Source organism: Myotis davidii, unplaced genomic scaffold (assembly GCF_000327345.1).
Source record: "Myotis davidii unplaced genomic scaffold, ASM32734v1 scaffold2100, whole genome shotgun sequence".
Taxonomy (NCBI): domain Eukaryota; kingdom Metazoa; phylum Chordata; class Mammalia; order Chiroptera; family Vespertilionidae; genus Myotis; species Myotis davidii.
Window position 1 is genome coordinate 667,249 of NW_006292458.1, and position 14,317 is coordinate 681,565.

The window sequence follows — 14,317 nt, forward strand, 5'->3', positions numbered from 1 at the left end:
TATAAGCACCATGATATAAATCAGATCCTTAGAATTTATTCTTCTTAACTGAAAGTTTATATCCTTTCACCTACATCTCCCCATTTCCAGCTCCTGGCAACCACCATTCTACTCTGTTACTATTATTATTATTAAAAATTAAAAAAAATGTTCACGTATAAATGACTATTTTTCCCCTCTTTTTTTTTTTGTTTGTTTATTAATCCTCACCTGAGGATATTTTTTCCACTGTTTTTCAGAGGGAGTCAAGGGAGGGAGACACACGCACACACACACAACACAGACCGGTTGCCTACCTTACAGAACCCACAACCCAGGCAACCCTTCCCTGACAGGGAATTGAACCTGTGACCCTTGGGGCGCGGCTGCCGTTCTAACCACTGGCTAGTCTTTTTCTGTCTAATTGCACCTGGTATAATGCCTTCCAGTTCCATCCATGTCGCAAATGGTAGGGTTTCCTTCTTTTTTATGGCTGAATAATACTCCATTCTGCGTGTGTGTGTGTGTGTGTGTGTGTGTGTGTGTGTGTGTGTGTGTGTGTGTGTGTGAAGCAAGAGAAGCACATGCGCATGCGTGGACGGAGGGCGGGAGCTGCAAAGGACGAGGCGGGCAGCATTGGCTGCTAGTCACGTGGGAGTCTCGGTAGGAGGGGCGGGGAGAGCGTGGCGCATGCGCAGAGGAACCAGGTGCCTGGAGCGAGCAGGCCTCGAGGCCTAAAGGGCCCCGAGAGCGTCACTGGACTTCTCAGTGGAAGCTTCTTGATGGACCCTCGTTGTCGCCTAACTGACGGGACCGGAGAGGCCAGGCCGCCAGGCCAGGGTGAGGACGACTTGGCCGGCCCTCGGGAGCCCGGAAACGCTCCTAGATTTGCGGGGTGTGGGGCCGGGCGCCACCCCATTAAAGAATACTTTTCAGGCTTCAAAAAAAATGCTAAAATTATTTCCTCCCTCGGAGCCCGGAAAGCTGGCTGTAGTCCCTGTGCTCATCGAATCCGACTTTGAGCGACGCCAAGGCCCGCCCTTCACTGGCCTCGGCCGTGCCGCCGTGCCCGTGGGTGAAAGCCAGGGGTTCAAGGTCCGGGACAGCGGACACCGGGTCCCACCCCGCCACAGGCCTGTCAGGGACCAACAGCCACTTCCTGTGCCTGGGGAACCCGGCCGGCAGCTCCTTCCTCTCCTCTCCCGAGGCAAAGGGGCGTTTCGCCCAGAGGGCGCGGGCCGGGGGATCGGTGGCGCCAGCACCGGAAAACCAGGGGGTTTATAGGTGTCACGGTGGCCCGTTCGCAGAATCTGCGTTTGCCAAAACGGGGTTCCGCCCTGAAAAACCAGATTACCAGTTTACCACCCCCCACCCCCAAACTGTTTTAAGGAATATGATTTTTAAATATATATAGTTTATTGATTTTCTACAGAGAGGGATAGAGAGTTAGAAACATCGATGAGAGAGAAACATCGATCAGCTGCCTCCTGCACGCCCCCCACTGGGGATGTGCCCACAACCAAGGTCCATGCCCTTGACCGGAATCGAACCCGGGGCCCTTCAGTCCGCAGGCCGACGCTCTATCCCACTGAGCCAAACCGGTTAGGGCAGGAATACGATTTTTAAAAAAATACATGTTTTGTTGATTTCAGAGAGGAAGGGAGAGGGCGAGAGAGAAGGAAACATCAATGATGAGAGAGAATCATTGATCAGCTGCCTCCTGCACAATCCACACTGGGGATGGAGCTCCCAACCTGGGCATGTGCCCTGACCAGGGAATGGAACCGTGACTTCCTGTTTCATAGGTTGATGCTCAACCACTGAGCCATGCGGGCCGGGCTGGCCATTTTTCTTTGTATATTTTTTTAAACATTCTCAATCATGAAATAGAATATGCACCCACAAAGGTGCCTGGAACATGTAAGCAGCGTTTCAAATGATTAATTATAAAGTTTATATATGTGTAACTGACACCCAGATAAAGAAATAGGACATTTCCATGACTCAGAAAGACTTCCCATTATCAGCTCTCAATCAGCACCCCGTCTTCCCCCACAGCAGCGGTTCTCGACCTGTGTGTGGGTCACAACCCCTTTGGCGGTCGAACGACCCTTTCACAGGGGTCGCCTAAGACCATCCTGCCTATCAGATATGTACATGACGATTCATGACAATAGCAACATGACAGATATGAAGTAGCAACGAAAATAATCTTATGGTTGGGTCACCACATGAGGAACTGTATTGAAAGGGCCAGAAGGTTGAGAACCACTGCCCTACAGTATCCTTTCTTTCCTTTTAAAGGTACCTTTTAATCTGACTTTTGTGATAATCATTCACTTTGTACTTTTATCATGTATATATGCATCCCTAAACTATGTAATTTTGCTTCATTCTGAACTTGGAAATATGAAGTCATTCTGTTGAATATTTTATGTCGTGCTTTTTTTTTTAAGATTTTTAATTGATTTTTAGAGAGAGTGGAAGGGAGAGAGAGAGAGAAACATTGATGTGAGAGCGAACATTGATTGGCTGCCTCCCCACTGGGAATTGAACCACCAACCTTTTGGTGCACAGGACGACTCCCGACCAACTAAGCCAAACTGTGAGGGCTGAGTCATGCTTCTTTTTCTCAACCTTGTGAGATTAATTTATGATGTTGAAAGTAGTTGTAGTGACTTTGTTTTCTTTACCTATGTACAGTCTTTTGTTTGGATATTCTACAGTTCATTAATTTGATTATATATACATATATATTTTTTAAATGTAACTGCTGTTTGACCTAGTAACCCCACTTCTAGGAATATATCCTAAAAACCCCAAAACACCAGTCAGAAAGAATATATGCAGCCCTATGTTCATAGCAGCACTATTTATAATAGCTAAGATTTGGAAACAGCCTAAGTGCCCTCAGTAGATGAGTGGATAAAAAAGCTGTGGTACAGCCTGACTAATGTGGCTCAGTGGTTGAGCATCGATCTTGCATACTTGGGATAAATCCTACTTGATAATGGTATATAATTCTTTTTTTTTTTTAAATATATTTTATTTGATTTCAGAGAGAAAGGGAGAGGGAGAGACAGAAACCTCCATGGTGAGAGAGAATCATCTGCACACCCTCTCCCTTGGCGGTATATAATTCTTTATGTATATTGTTGATTAGGTTTGCTAGTATTTCATTTAGGATTTTTATGTTTAGGATTTTTATAGCTCTGTTAATGAGAGATATTGGTCAGCAGTTTTCTGTCATGTTTTTGCTGTCGGGGTAATGCTGGTCTTGTTGAACGAGTTAGGAAGTACTCCCTGCTTCTGTCCTCTGAAAGAGATTGTAGAGAATTTGTATAATTTCTTCTTTAAATATTTATTAGACTTTGATCAGTGAACCCATTGCATCCTGTTCTTTTTTCTTTTTCAGCACACGCCCTGCCCGTTCTCTTGTAGCGTATTTGAGGAGCCAAGGAAAGGTCAGAGTGTAGAAGCACAGAGAGCAGAGAGGAGACTGGCTCCAAATATGAGGTAGAGCACCATCCTCTTGCTGGGGGTAGAGCAGTTGGGGAGGAGAGGGGGGATGGACCATAACTAGACTAACAATCAACAGTTAATCACATCAGGAGGTGAGAAATGCTGTGAAGAAAAAGAAAAGTGGGTGGGACGGAGGGTGTGGTGGGTAGGCAGGCTACTCTTTTAGATAGGTGGGCAGGGAAGGCACTCTGGTGAGATGATATTTGAACTGAGACCTGGCTGTTTTACCGATGAGAAAGCTCAGAGAGGGAAAACAAGTTTCCTGCGGTAACAAGACAGATTTAGTGTTAAATTAGTTTCTGTGATTCCAAGGCTCACTCAAAATGGCACCTCCCTCTGTAGGGAGTGCACGTCAGTGTTTTTAGAAACTTCTTGAATGGGATTCCTGACTATTGTTAGCTTTCCTATCTCTACTCTTAGCTCGTGCACCAAAGCGTTTCTAAAAAGTAAAACTTGTGTAAGAATTATTTGTGCTCTGAATTTCAGTGGTGGTAGAGACGGAAATAAAAGGTTTGCTTTAAGGAGGGGTGGAGGGTCATTTTGAAACTCAAAATCTAAAATCTAGTTTTTGGTGTCCTTAAGGTCTGCTCAGGAAGGCAGACCGTCCCTTGGAAAAGTGGACGCTGGTCCAGAGAGTCTGCCTGAAGCGAAGACAGAGGCCCAGTCTTTACAGGCGAAGGTCTCATCTCCTGATCCAGCCGTCGTACAGGGTTCCCCAAGCACCCACACCCAGCAAAGCAAGGGCCCAGAGAACAGGCTTCTGGTGCCCTACGAGAAGCAGAGTTTGGCATCCCGAATGGCCGAGGCCGAGGCCTGGGAGACTGGGGCTTTTGAAGCTGAGAAGAGGAGGAGCAGCCAATTTAGGCAAGGCTCTGTGTTTGAGCTGGAAGATACCCCAGTGAAACAGAAACCCTCACTTAAGAAGGTGGAGGTATCGGAGAAGGAAAAGAGGGAGGTCGTCTCCCCCCGTCCACTCTGGGCCAACAAGGCTGAGTACATCTTCGCCCTGGTGGGCTTCTCCCTGAGGCCAGTCCATCTTTGGCGTTTTCCCCTCCTGTGGCTTCACAATGGCGGTTGTAAGTCTGGGGACCAGGAATCATGGGACCACAGAGGGTTAGCAAGTCAGAGACTTATCCGGGCCTCAGACTTCCAGGTCTCTGGGACCTGTAGAGGCTGGAGACTTGGTACCCTGAGCAGGATAGGAGCCAGCTGTCCGAACAGCGAGGGTGGTGAGAGGGGTAGAGGCCCAGGAGATCTGAACATCAGGGTGGGGCTAGAAGCCTGTATCAGGGTTGGGGTGGAAACTATGTATCTGGGTCTCCCAGGAATTGGGGGGCACGGGGCTGGACACCTGGGCCTTTAAGGGGTGTGGAAATAGTTACATCTTGATGCCTGTGGCCCTGAGGGAGATCGCTGGGAGGGAGTGTCTTTTTCTGGACTCGCAGAGAAATCCAAACGCTGAAAAGCCCGATGAGTCTCAGCGCCCTTCCTTAAATCCCCTGCACAGGGAGTTTTTTCATCATCTACCTCTTCTTGCTGTTCTTGGTGGGGATCCCTCTCCTCTTCCTGGAGATGGCAGTTGGTCGGAGGATGCGCCAGTGCAGCATTTGCGTTTGGAGTCTCATTGGCCCCTGGTTTGGTAGCGTGGGGTATAGCAGCTTCATGGTGAGGAGCCCTGGCTGCCCAGGCCTCCCCTTTACATCCCACCCCCATCCCTACCCTCGTCCTGGAATGAGTCCCCTGGTTTCACTTCCATGGGTCAGGTCCCCTCGATTCCTCACTCCTCTGTCCAATCCCTTCCTTTTTCCCGTCCCCACTTTTCCTCCCCAGCCACCTCCTTCCTGGCCCCACAGGTGTGCTTCATCGCTGCCTTGTACTTGAATGTGGCCAATGGCTGGATCCTCTTCTACTTGGGCCAGTCCTTCCAGTTTTCCGTTCCATGGGAGCGTTGTCCTCTCCTGAAGAACTCCAGTGGCTTTGGTGAGGAGGAAGTGAAAGAGAAAGAGAAAGGGGAAACAGAGAGGTGGAAGGGAATTTGGAAGAGGAGAAAGGAGTGAGGAGGGATAAAGAAGGGGCAGGTAGTAGGGAGAAAGAAGTGAGAGGAAGGGGGTGTGGGGGAAGGGTTAATGAAGAGGGGAGGGGTCACCCTGTCTAGCAAGGGAGTCCAAAGCCAGATACCCCCAGATCCTGAATGTGCACGGACCACACCCTCCATGTACTTCTGGTACCGGCTGACCCTGAAAGCCTCAGACAGCATTGAGCATAGTGGGCCACCCGTCTTCTCTCTGCTCCTGCCCCTTCTGATGGCTTGGTGTCTGGTTGGCATTTTCATGATTAATGGGATCAAGTCCATCGGGAAGGTGAGTCTGTATTTTTGGATTCTGTAACAGTCTGAGACGCTTTAGCCCTCACCTAACATTACTACTCATCCGTCTCCTGATTCCCCACCCCCTCCTGCCTTTCACTCCCACGTAGCCCCTGAACCCTGCTGAAAGCTATCTTCTAACTCCTCCTCATTTCTGGCTCAGAATGTTTTATCCCTGCTGACTGTTGATGGACCCCCCGCCCCCCCCACTGGTACATGGTTGCTGATATGCCCTCCCCTGAATTCAGGTATTATGCGTCTTGGTACCATTGACTAGTATCATCGCAATCTCTTTACTCATCCGGAGTGTACTGCTGTCCGGGGCACGATACGGGCTTCAGCGTTTGGCGGTTATGAAGGTATATCTTCTTCACACCCCTCTCAGACCTTAGAGGACACCTGTGTCTGCTCTTAGTGTCCTTTCCCCACTGCCTCCCCTTGTAGCCCCTGTATTTCGTTAAGGTTCTCCTCCTCTCTGACATCTCTCCTCAGTCTTCTCTTGTCCCTTATAGGTATCGGCTATGTACAGCGTGACCACGTGGATCCAAGCAGGGATCCAAGTCTTGTTTGCCTTAGGTCTCGGCTTTGGCCCCGTTGTCGTTTACTCCTCGTACATGGACCAGCCCAACGACTGTCTCCGTGATGCGTTGGTTGTGGCTTCCATCAACCTGGGCTTCTCCGTACTCGCCATGCCTTTTATCTTCAGCGTGCTGGGTTTCTGGGCCACTGTCCTCATACAAAACTGCATGGAGAAGTAAGGCCAGCCCCTTAGTTGAGCGTGTCAGCCTTAGGGAACTACAAAACCCAGAGACCCTCATCTTACAGGTGCTGCTGCACAGACCCACCTTCACACAGGTGCACTTGCAAGCCGCTGCTCTCTCCTAGAATGAAAAACAGAGACAGGAGCGTCCCCGTCACATGTCATCCTTCTCAGAGCCCTTTTCTAGCCCCGGAAACCTTCCCTGTCAGAGGCTGCCACCTGCTCACTTCAGCGGATCTCAACAGAGAAATTTGAAAAGTGGCAAACACTCAACATTACTCTAGTCTCAGGCAGCCTCTAAGACCACACCCTTCTGCTCCCGAATGCCAGTCATTCTTCACTGGCAACTCCCGAATTTAGGGGTGTCAGTCAATCTGTCATACTTAAGCCCCACCAGGACGCTCAGGACTAGAGCCTATATGGTCTTCTCAGCCTGTTCTAGTCTGTAGGCACGAATAAAAACTATCCCTCAGGCATCTAGAAAGGACTCTGGGTGCTGTCTCGTTGGGCAGGTGGATCAGACCACAGTCCCTGCCTTCGTTGTGTTTTCAGTTTTGGGGGGACGAAGGGAAGGGATTTTGATACTTAATCACAGTCACAAAGGCATGATAACTGGTAGCAGGAGTGATGGGAAGACAGAAGACAAAGCCACTAACTATGCCTAGGCTGGTCAGGGGAGGACTTCTGGAGGAGGCACACCTACGCTGAATTTGTCCCTAGGGATCCTAACCTGTGCAAATAACCACAGAAGAACATACAGTATTTTAGTTGATAAAATTTGATCAAACTAGACTTATTTTCCTGCAGCTTGCATTTTGCTCTTATCAGTAAGCCTTCCATTGCAGTTCTTATGGAGCAATGAGCTGATTTTTAAGGATTTGTAGGAATTAACCAAGTGAAGAATGGTGGCGGGGGTGGGGCTGGTCTTAGAAGGTTGACTTTTGCCTAATAGCCTAAAACGGGAGGAAGGGCAGAGGTGAGGATGAATAGGAGACTTCTTCACTAGAGCAGGGGCCCCGGAGTCCCCAGCAGAGTATAGGAAAGACTTCTGGTTCACACAAGTTTGTGACCCTGAAGGTGGGTGCCTTTTCAGTTTCCTCCCAGGCTGTACCTTATTCAGATCAATGCTAGGCTAGAGACGTCCTTTCTTCTCTGGAAGTTAAGGAGCCAGATGGTTCTATGAGATCCAACTTTTTATCCCCAGGAATGCTGAACTGCTTTTGAAGCTGGTAGTCCAGGGGAAACTGCCTCAGGAGGCCCTGCCCCCTCTAAACATACCAGATGATCCATACGTCATCTTCACCTCCTGGCTCAACAATCTTTCCCAGCCCATCAAGGACCTTGTCCTCCCCCACATTACTGAGTGCAACTTAGAGAAGCAGTTTTTGAAGGTCAGTAAAACTAGGTGCATTGGGGTGAGAGTTCCTTAATGCCTTCTGTAAAATAGAAAGCTCATCTTTTATTAGCACCAGAAAAAAAAAATTCCAGAGACACCAGGATGACCTGCAGCCCTGATAATGCAGAGAGATAGAGCTTGCAGAATGCCCTCCCCTGGATAATGCTAGGTGGATGGGTTTTCCTTGTGGGAGGGTCAGCTTGGGGATCCGAGTTTTACAGTGACCCGAGACTTTTGGGAACTTTTCCAGGGAAGGTAGAACGTATCTTTATCTGTATTGTGCTGAAGTTCAAGGACACTTTAACTCCCGACTCTTCTCCCCTGAACAGGTTAAGGAGGGCCCAACCTTTACATTTCTGACCTTCATTGAAGCCATGTCATTCATTCCTGGGTCTGTCTTCTGGTTCTTCCTCTTCTTCCTGCTGTTGCTGCTCCTGGAGATGGGTTTCATTATAGGGCTCCTGCAAGGTGTCCTGACGCCACTCCAGGACACCTTTCCTTTTTGCAAGAAACATGAAAAGCTATTCACAGGTACTCTGACCTATGGCCCTACTCCCACCATGACCCTGGTTTCACTGAGACGCTAATCCAGCCCTGATAATAACTTCTGCTTAACCTCCCCCCCCCCGACCTCCCCGCCGCCAGCCAGACCTCTGACCTTGATCCAAGTTCAATGTTTCCTCCAGTGGTTCTCTTTGGACTCATGTTCCTGTGTGGCATCTTCTTCATTCAACCTGCAGGCGTCTATTACATCAAACTGCTGAATGGTTACTGGATGATCCTCCCCATCATCTTCATCGTCATATTTGAAAGCATGGCTGTGAGCTGGGCCTATGGGTCCAGGAGGTGATCACTTGGGGCTAAGGGAAGGGTGACTTCTTTCTCCCTCCCTCCCTCCCTCCCCGCCCTCCCTTCCTTTCTTTTTTAAACTATATTTTTATTGATTTCAGAGAGGGAAGGAGAGGGAGAGAATCATTAATGATGAGAGAGAATCATTGATTGGCTGCCTCCTGCATGCCCCCGACTGGGGATCGAGCCCACAACCCGGGCATGTGCCCTGACCAGGAATCGAACTGTGACCTCCTGGTTCATGGGTTGATGCTCAACCACTGAGCAACACTGGTGGGGCTGACCCCTTTCTTTTTGCCTCCATTCTCACTCAACTAGAGCAACATTAGGGACCCTCAACTTCAGGACCTTCTGCAAAACCTTTTAATTCACTCATTTATTGAACATATTTATTCAGTACTTAATATGTGCCAGGCACTTTTTTAGTCACCAGATGCAGTATCAAAGCAATCATACTTGTCCTCAGGGAGTTTACATTCTAGTGGTGGAGATAGTTACCAAATGAAGAACAAAAGAAGTGTTAGTTGGTAATAATTGACAGGAGAAAAATGATAGAGTAAGAAAATGATCAAGAGTGTGAGTTTGTATGGGTGTTAATTGAGGTAGGATTGCAAGGAAGACCTCTCTGATAAGGAGACATTTGAACAGACTCCTGAATGAAGGAGTCAGAATTCTGAGAAAGTGTGTTCCAAGTAGAGGGAGCAGTAGGTACCATGGCAAGAGAAGCATTATGCCTGGAAGCTTTAAGGATTGAGGAGATCAGAGAGGTCGGAATAGAATCCTATATACTAAAAGCCTAATATGCTAAGAGTCTGACCGTTTGACCATTTGACCAGTCGCTATGACGCCCACTAGTCACCAGGGGGCAGATGCTCCGACCAGTAGGTTAGATTGCTGCTGGGATCTGGCCAATTGGGGCTGGACGAGACAAGCCGGACATACCCTGGAGCCCTCCTGTGGTCCCTCCCAGGCCCCGGTTGTGTACTGATGGGATCCTTGGCCTGGCCTGTGCCTTCTCACAATCCGGGATCCCTTGGGGGATGTCAGAGAGTTGGTTTCAGCCCGATCCTCGTAGGCCAGGCCAAGGGACCCCACCAGTCCTCTAGTGTTAGGATGTGTGGCCAGAGACTTAGTGAGACATTGTGTAGTGCCTTCAAAGCCATAGTGGGACTTGGCTTTTTATGCAGAACTAGAGGCCCGGTGCACGAGATTCATGCACTGGGTGGGGGGTTCCCTCAGCCTGACCTACGCCCTCTTCCAGTACGGGACCTCTCGGGGGATGTCCGCCTGCTGGCTTAGGGGGATCGGGCCTAACCTGGCAGTCAGAAGTCCTCACAGTCCGGGGCTCTCACAGTTCGGGACCCTTGGCTCCTTACCACTCACCTACAGTGGAGGTGGGAGAGGCTCCCACCATGAGCCCGGCTTCTGGCTGAGCGGTGCTCCCTGTATGGGAGTGCACTGACCAGGGAGCAGCTCCTGCTTTGAGCATCTGCCCACTGGTGGTCAGTGTGCATCATAGCGACCGGTCATTCCACTGTTCAATCAATTTGCATGTTACTCTTTTATTGTATAGGATGATAGAGGAGGCATTAGAAGGTTTTGAGTAGGGGAATGACATAATCAGATTAAAACAATTTTTTAAAAAATATATATTTTATTGATTTTTTACAGAGAGGAAGGGAGAGAGATAGAGAGCCAGAAACATCGATGAGAGGGAAACATCGATCAATTGCCTTCTGCACATCCCCCACTGGGGATGTGCCTGCAACCAAGGTACATGCCCTTGACTGGAACCGAACCCGGGACCTTTCAGTCCACAGGCCGATGCTCTATCCACTGAGCCAAACCGGTTTTGGCCATATTAAAACAATTTTTAATCATCACCAGAGGATACTTTTTCCATTGATTTCCAGAGAGAGTAGAAGGGAGGGAGGAGTGGGTGGAGAGAGAGGGAGAGAGAGAGAGAGAGAGAGAGAGAGAAACATTGATTGGCTCTCTCCCATAAGCACTCCCACAAGGACCGGAGAACCTGCAGCCGAGGTACATGCCTTGATTGGGAATGGCCCTGTGGCCCTGTGGCCAGGGCCAGATTTATTAAAAAAAAAAAAAAAAGATACCTCTACCCCGGCTGCTGTGGTTCAGTGGTTGAGCATTGACCTGTGAACCAGGAGGTCACTGGTCAGGGCACATGCCTGGGTTGCAGGCTTGATCCCCAGTGGGGGACATTACAGAAGGCAGCTAATCAATGATTCTCATCATTGATGTTTCTACCTTTCTCTCCCTCTCCCTTCCTCTCTGAAATCAATACAAATATATTAAAAAAAGAAGATACCTATAACTGCTGTGTGGAGAATAGACTAAGAGGAATCAAAAGTGAAGCAAGGAGGACAGTAGTGAGTTATTGTAATATTTTAAAAGGGAGCTAACAATGGCTTAGGCTAGGGTGTTAGAGGGGTAGATTGAGAGATGTGGTCTAATTCTTCAAGGAAGAGTCACCAGGGGAGAGAGAATAAACTAATCAGGGCTGGAAATTGGTAGCTATAACTGTGGAATGGGAGAGGGGGAGAGTCAAGTCACACACAGGGGACTCCTGAGCCCAGCTTTTTACCAGGCTGGTATATGGACATCCAAGTGGTATAATTCAAGGGCAGAAGGATCAGATGGCAGTATTTTCAGGTGACAGTAGTTCTTGCAGTCAGTTTATTCACATTTATTTACTCCACAAATATTTCTCGAGACTTTTCTCTGTTTTGAGAAAGCCTTGTAGTACTTGGATATAAATGACTTAGAATTAGCTCCTCCTCTTAAAGAGCACAGAGCCCGAAGAGGAAGACATATACAAGCAGACAATCGCGGTACAAGGTGGTAAGTCTAGAGGAGAGGTGCTGGCAGCACTGTAGGGGCATCTGGAAGGTCAGAGGAGGTATCTTAGAGGAGAGGACAATTGAGCAGAGTCTGGACAGATGAATAGTCTAGGCCAGTGGTCGGCAAACTGTGGCTCCCGAGCCACATGCGGCTCTTTGGCCCCTTGAGTGTGGCTCTTCCACAAAATACCACGTGCAGGCGCGCATGTACAGTGCGATTGAAACTTCATGGCCCCTGTGCAGAAGTCGCAAGAGCCACACTCAAGGGGCCAAAGAGCCACATGTGGCTCACGAGCCGCCATTTGCCGACCACTGGCTAGGCCAAAGGACCCCATTTGTATATTGATTAAGTTTGAGAACCTGCACTGAAGGAGGCTGGATATACAGGCTGGAAGAAACTAAGAAAAGTTCCCTGAAGGTCGCATGTTCACTTTCTTGGGGGCCTGTGTTTGTTCACTATGCATATCCAGCACCTAGAATAGTCCCTGGCACATCATAAACACTCTCATGTTTACGGGATGAATGAAAGGAACTTGGCCTTTATCTGAGGGCCTTGGGTACCCATGAAAGGTTTTAGAGCAGTGGAGGAATCGTTGACATTTTTTCTTGGGTTGGGGGGAGGAGAGAAGAGGGGCCCTGAGCTGAAGTGAGGTGGAGTATTTAGAAGATGCTAAACAAGGTCAGACTGGCCTCGGCCCCCAAGGAAGGGTAAGGCTCCACTGGGCCTGCCACAGTCTCCTGGCCCTTTCTTCCAGGTTCCTTGCAGAATTGGGGCCTCTGTGGAACCGCCCCATCCAGCCCATCTTTCACTGCCTATGGTGCTATGTGTGTCCGTTTGTGCTGCTCATCCTGTTTACTGTAATTCTGATTTTTCTGTCTCTGAAGACCTTCACCTATGTGGCCTGGGACTCAAGCACTGTGAGCCTCCCTCTCCAGACCCCCGACCTTCCTAGGGAGTGGGGGCCAGATCTTTCCATCCACTCTTGACCTAAAGGGACCTTATCATCTCATTCTCTGCTCCCTGAAGACTCAGTCCTCTGCCCGGGTTCCCCTCCCACTCGTCCCTTCCATAGCCTTTCGTCTTCTGGGGGCTTCAATTTTCTGAACCCCTTTCCCATCTCTCCACAGTCCAAAGAGGTGCCTCGACAATACCCGTCATGGGCGCTGCTCGCACTGATATTTGTCTTCCTCATTGTCACCCTCCCCCTCCTCATATACTTCGTATACAGCTTCGTCCGTGGCGTTCCCTTCAAACCCAGAAGCTTGGGTGAGCCTCTCACATCCTCCAAATCCCTAAGTCTCAGTAGCGAGGCCCCAAAGAAGGAAACCCCACAAGGTGCTAAGGAAACCGCTGGTCCACCAGCTGTGTGACATCCCAACTTCCTCAATGTGGCCTCACATCTCACATCCTTCAAAACAGACCTAACAGGCAACTCTTAACATCAGCTACCAATTGTGATGGCCTGGGACCCAGAACTCCTTTCCCCCCCGAGAATATAGCATTATTTTGGGGGCTCTTGGGACCTGGCTTTGCAGCCCCCCTCCTAGACCCCTCGGGTTGCCACATTTTCCCCATCCCCTTTCAGTGTGTACACATACACACTGTCAGCGATGCTAACTGAATCGGACTGATACGGAGCTGGAGGAGTAATGCTGTTGATCAATAAATCAATCCAAGCGCTGGGTGTGAGCAGATCTGTTTTTATTGTCTATAAATGTCTCAGACATTCAGTCTTACTTGCAGGAGACTCCCACCCTTTTGAGAGCTAAATATTCAGACCTGAGTTCCTGCCCTCGCCTCGCTGTGGCAAATTCAGATGCTAGATTACTTGACTTTCTTTATCCAGGGACTGGCCTTTAGCCAAGAAAAACCCAGGCTGTGGTGGTTTCAGCAAAGATGGAAAGGACATTAATGTGCTTGCTCATGGGACATGGTACTCCTATCATAGGTCTAAAATTTCAATTAGAGTTTCCAGGACTGCCCTGGTCCGTGTGGCTCGGTTGGAGCGGTGTCCCATGCACAGAAAGGTGGAGGGTTTGATTCCTGGTCAGGGTGCATCGGGGAGGCAACAGATACGTTTCTCACATGGATGTTTCTCTCCCCCTCGCCCTTCCTCTTTCTCTAAAATCAATAAAAGCATCTTTGAATGGGGGGGGGGGAATAGATTCTCATGACTGTTGACTAAGTCCTTCACACAGACGAAGTGATCTGTGAACTAACGTAAGCAGTTTGGGGGCGACCGCATGGTACCCTGAGCCCACCAGGGTCCCTATCTAAGTGTAAGTTACCCTTTCCCACGGGCTAAAGCAAATGATTCACTCGGGGATGGAACCTGCGGGAGCGCTGGGTCCACAGCTGAGCTGAGGCATCGCCGGGAGGAGGAGGAGCGGGGGCTGTGGGTAGAGGCTGGGATTCCCCAAGACCGAAGGTTTCCTGTAAAATTTAATGCTCAGGGGACTCCAGGACTTCGGGTTGCTCAGCTCCCACAGGGAGACTGTCGCCCCATACGTGTCTGTGACAGAGGAAGACAAAGCAGACGTTCCTGACCCTTCGTTGGCGGGCGGGACCCTGGGGTGGGTCT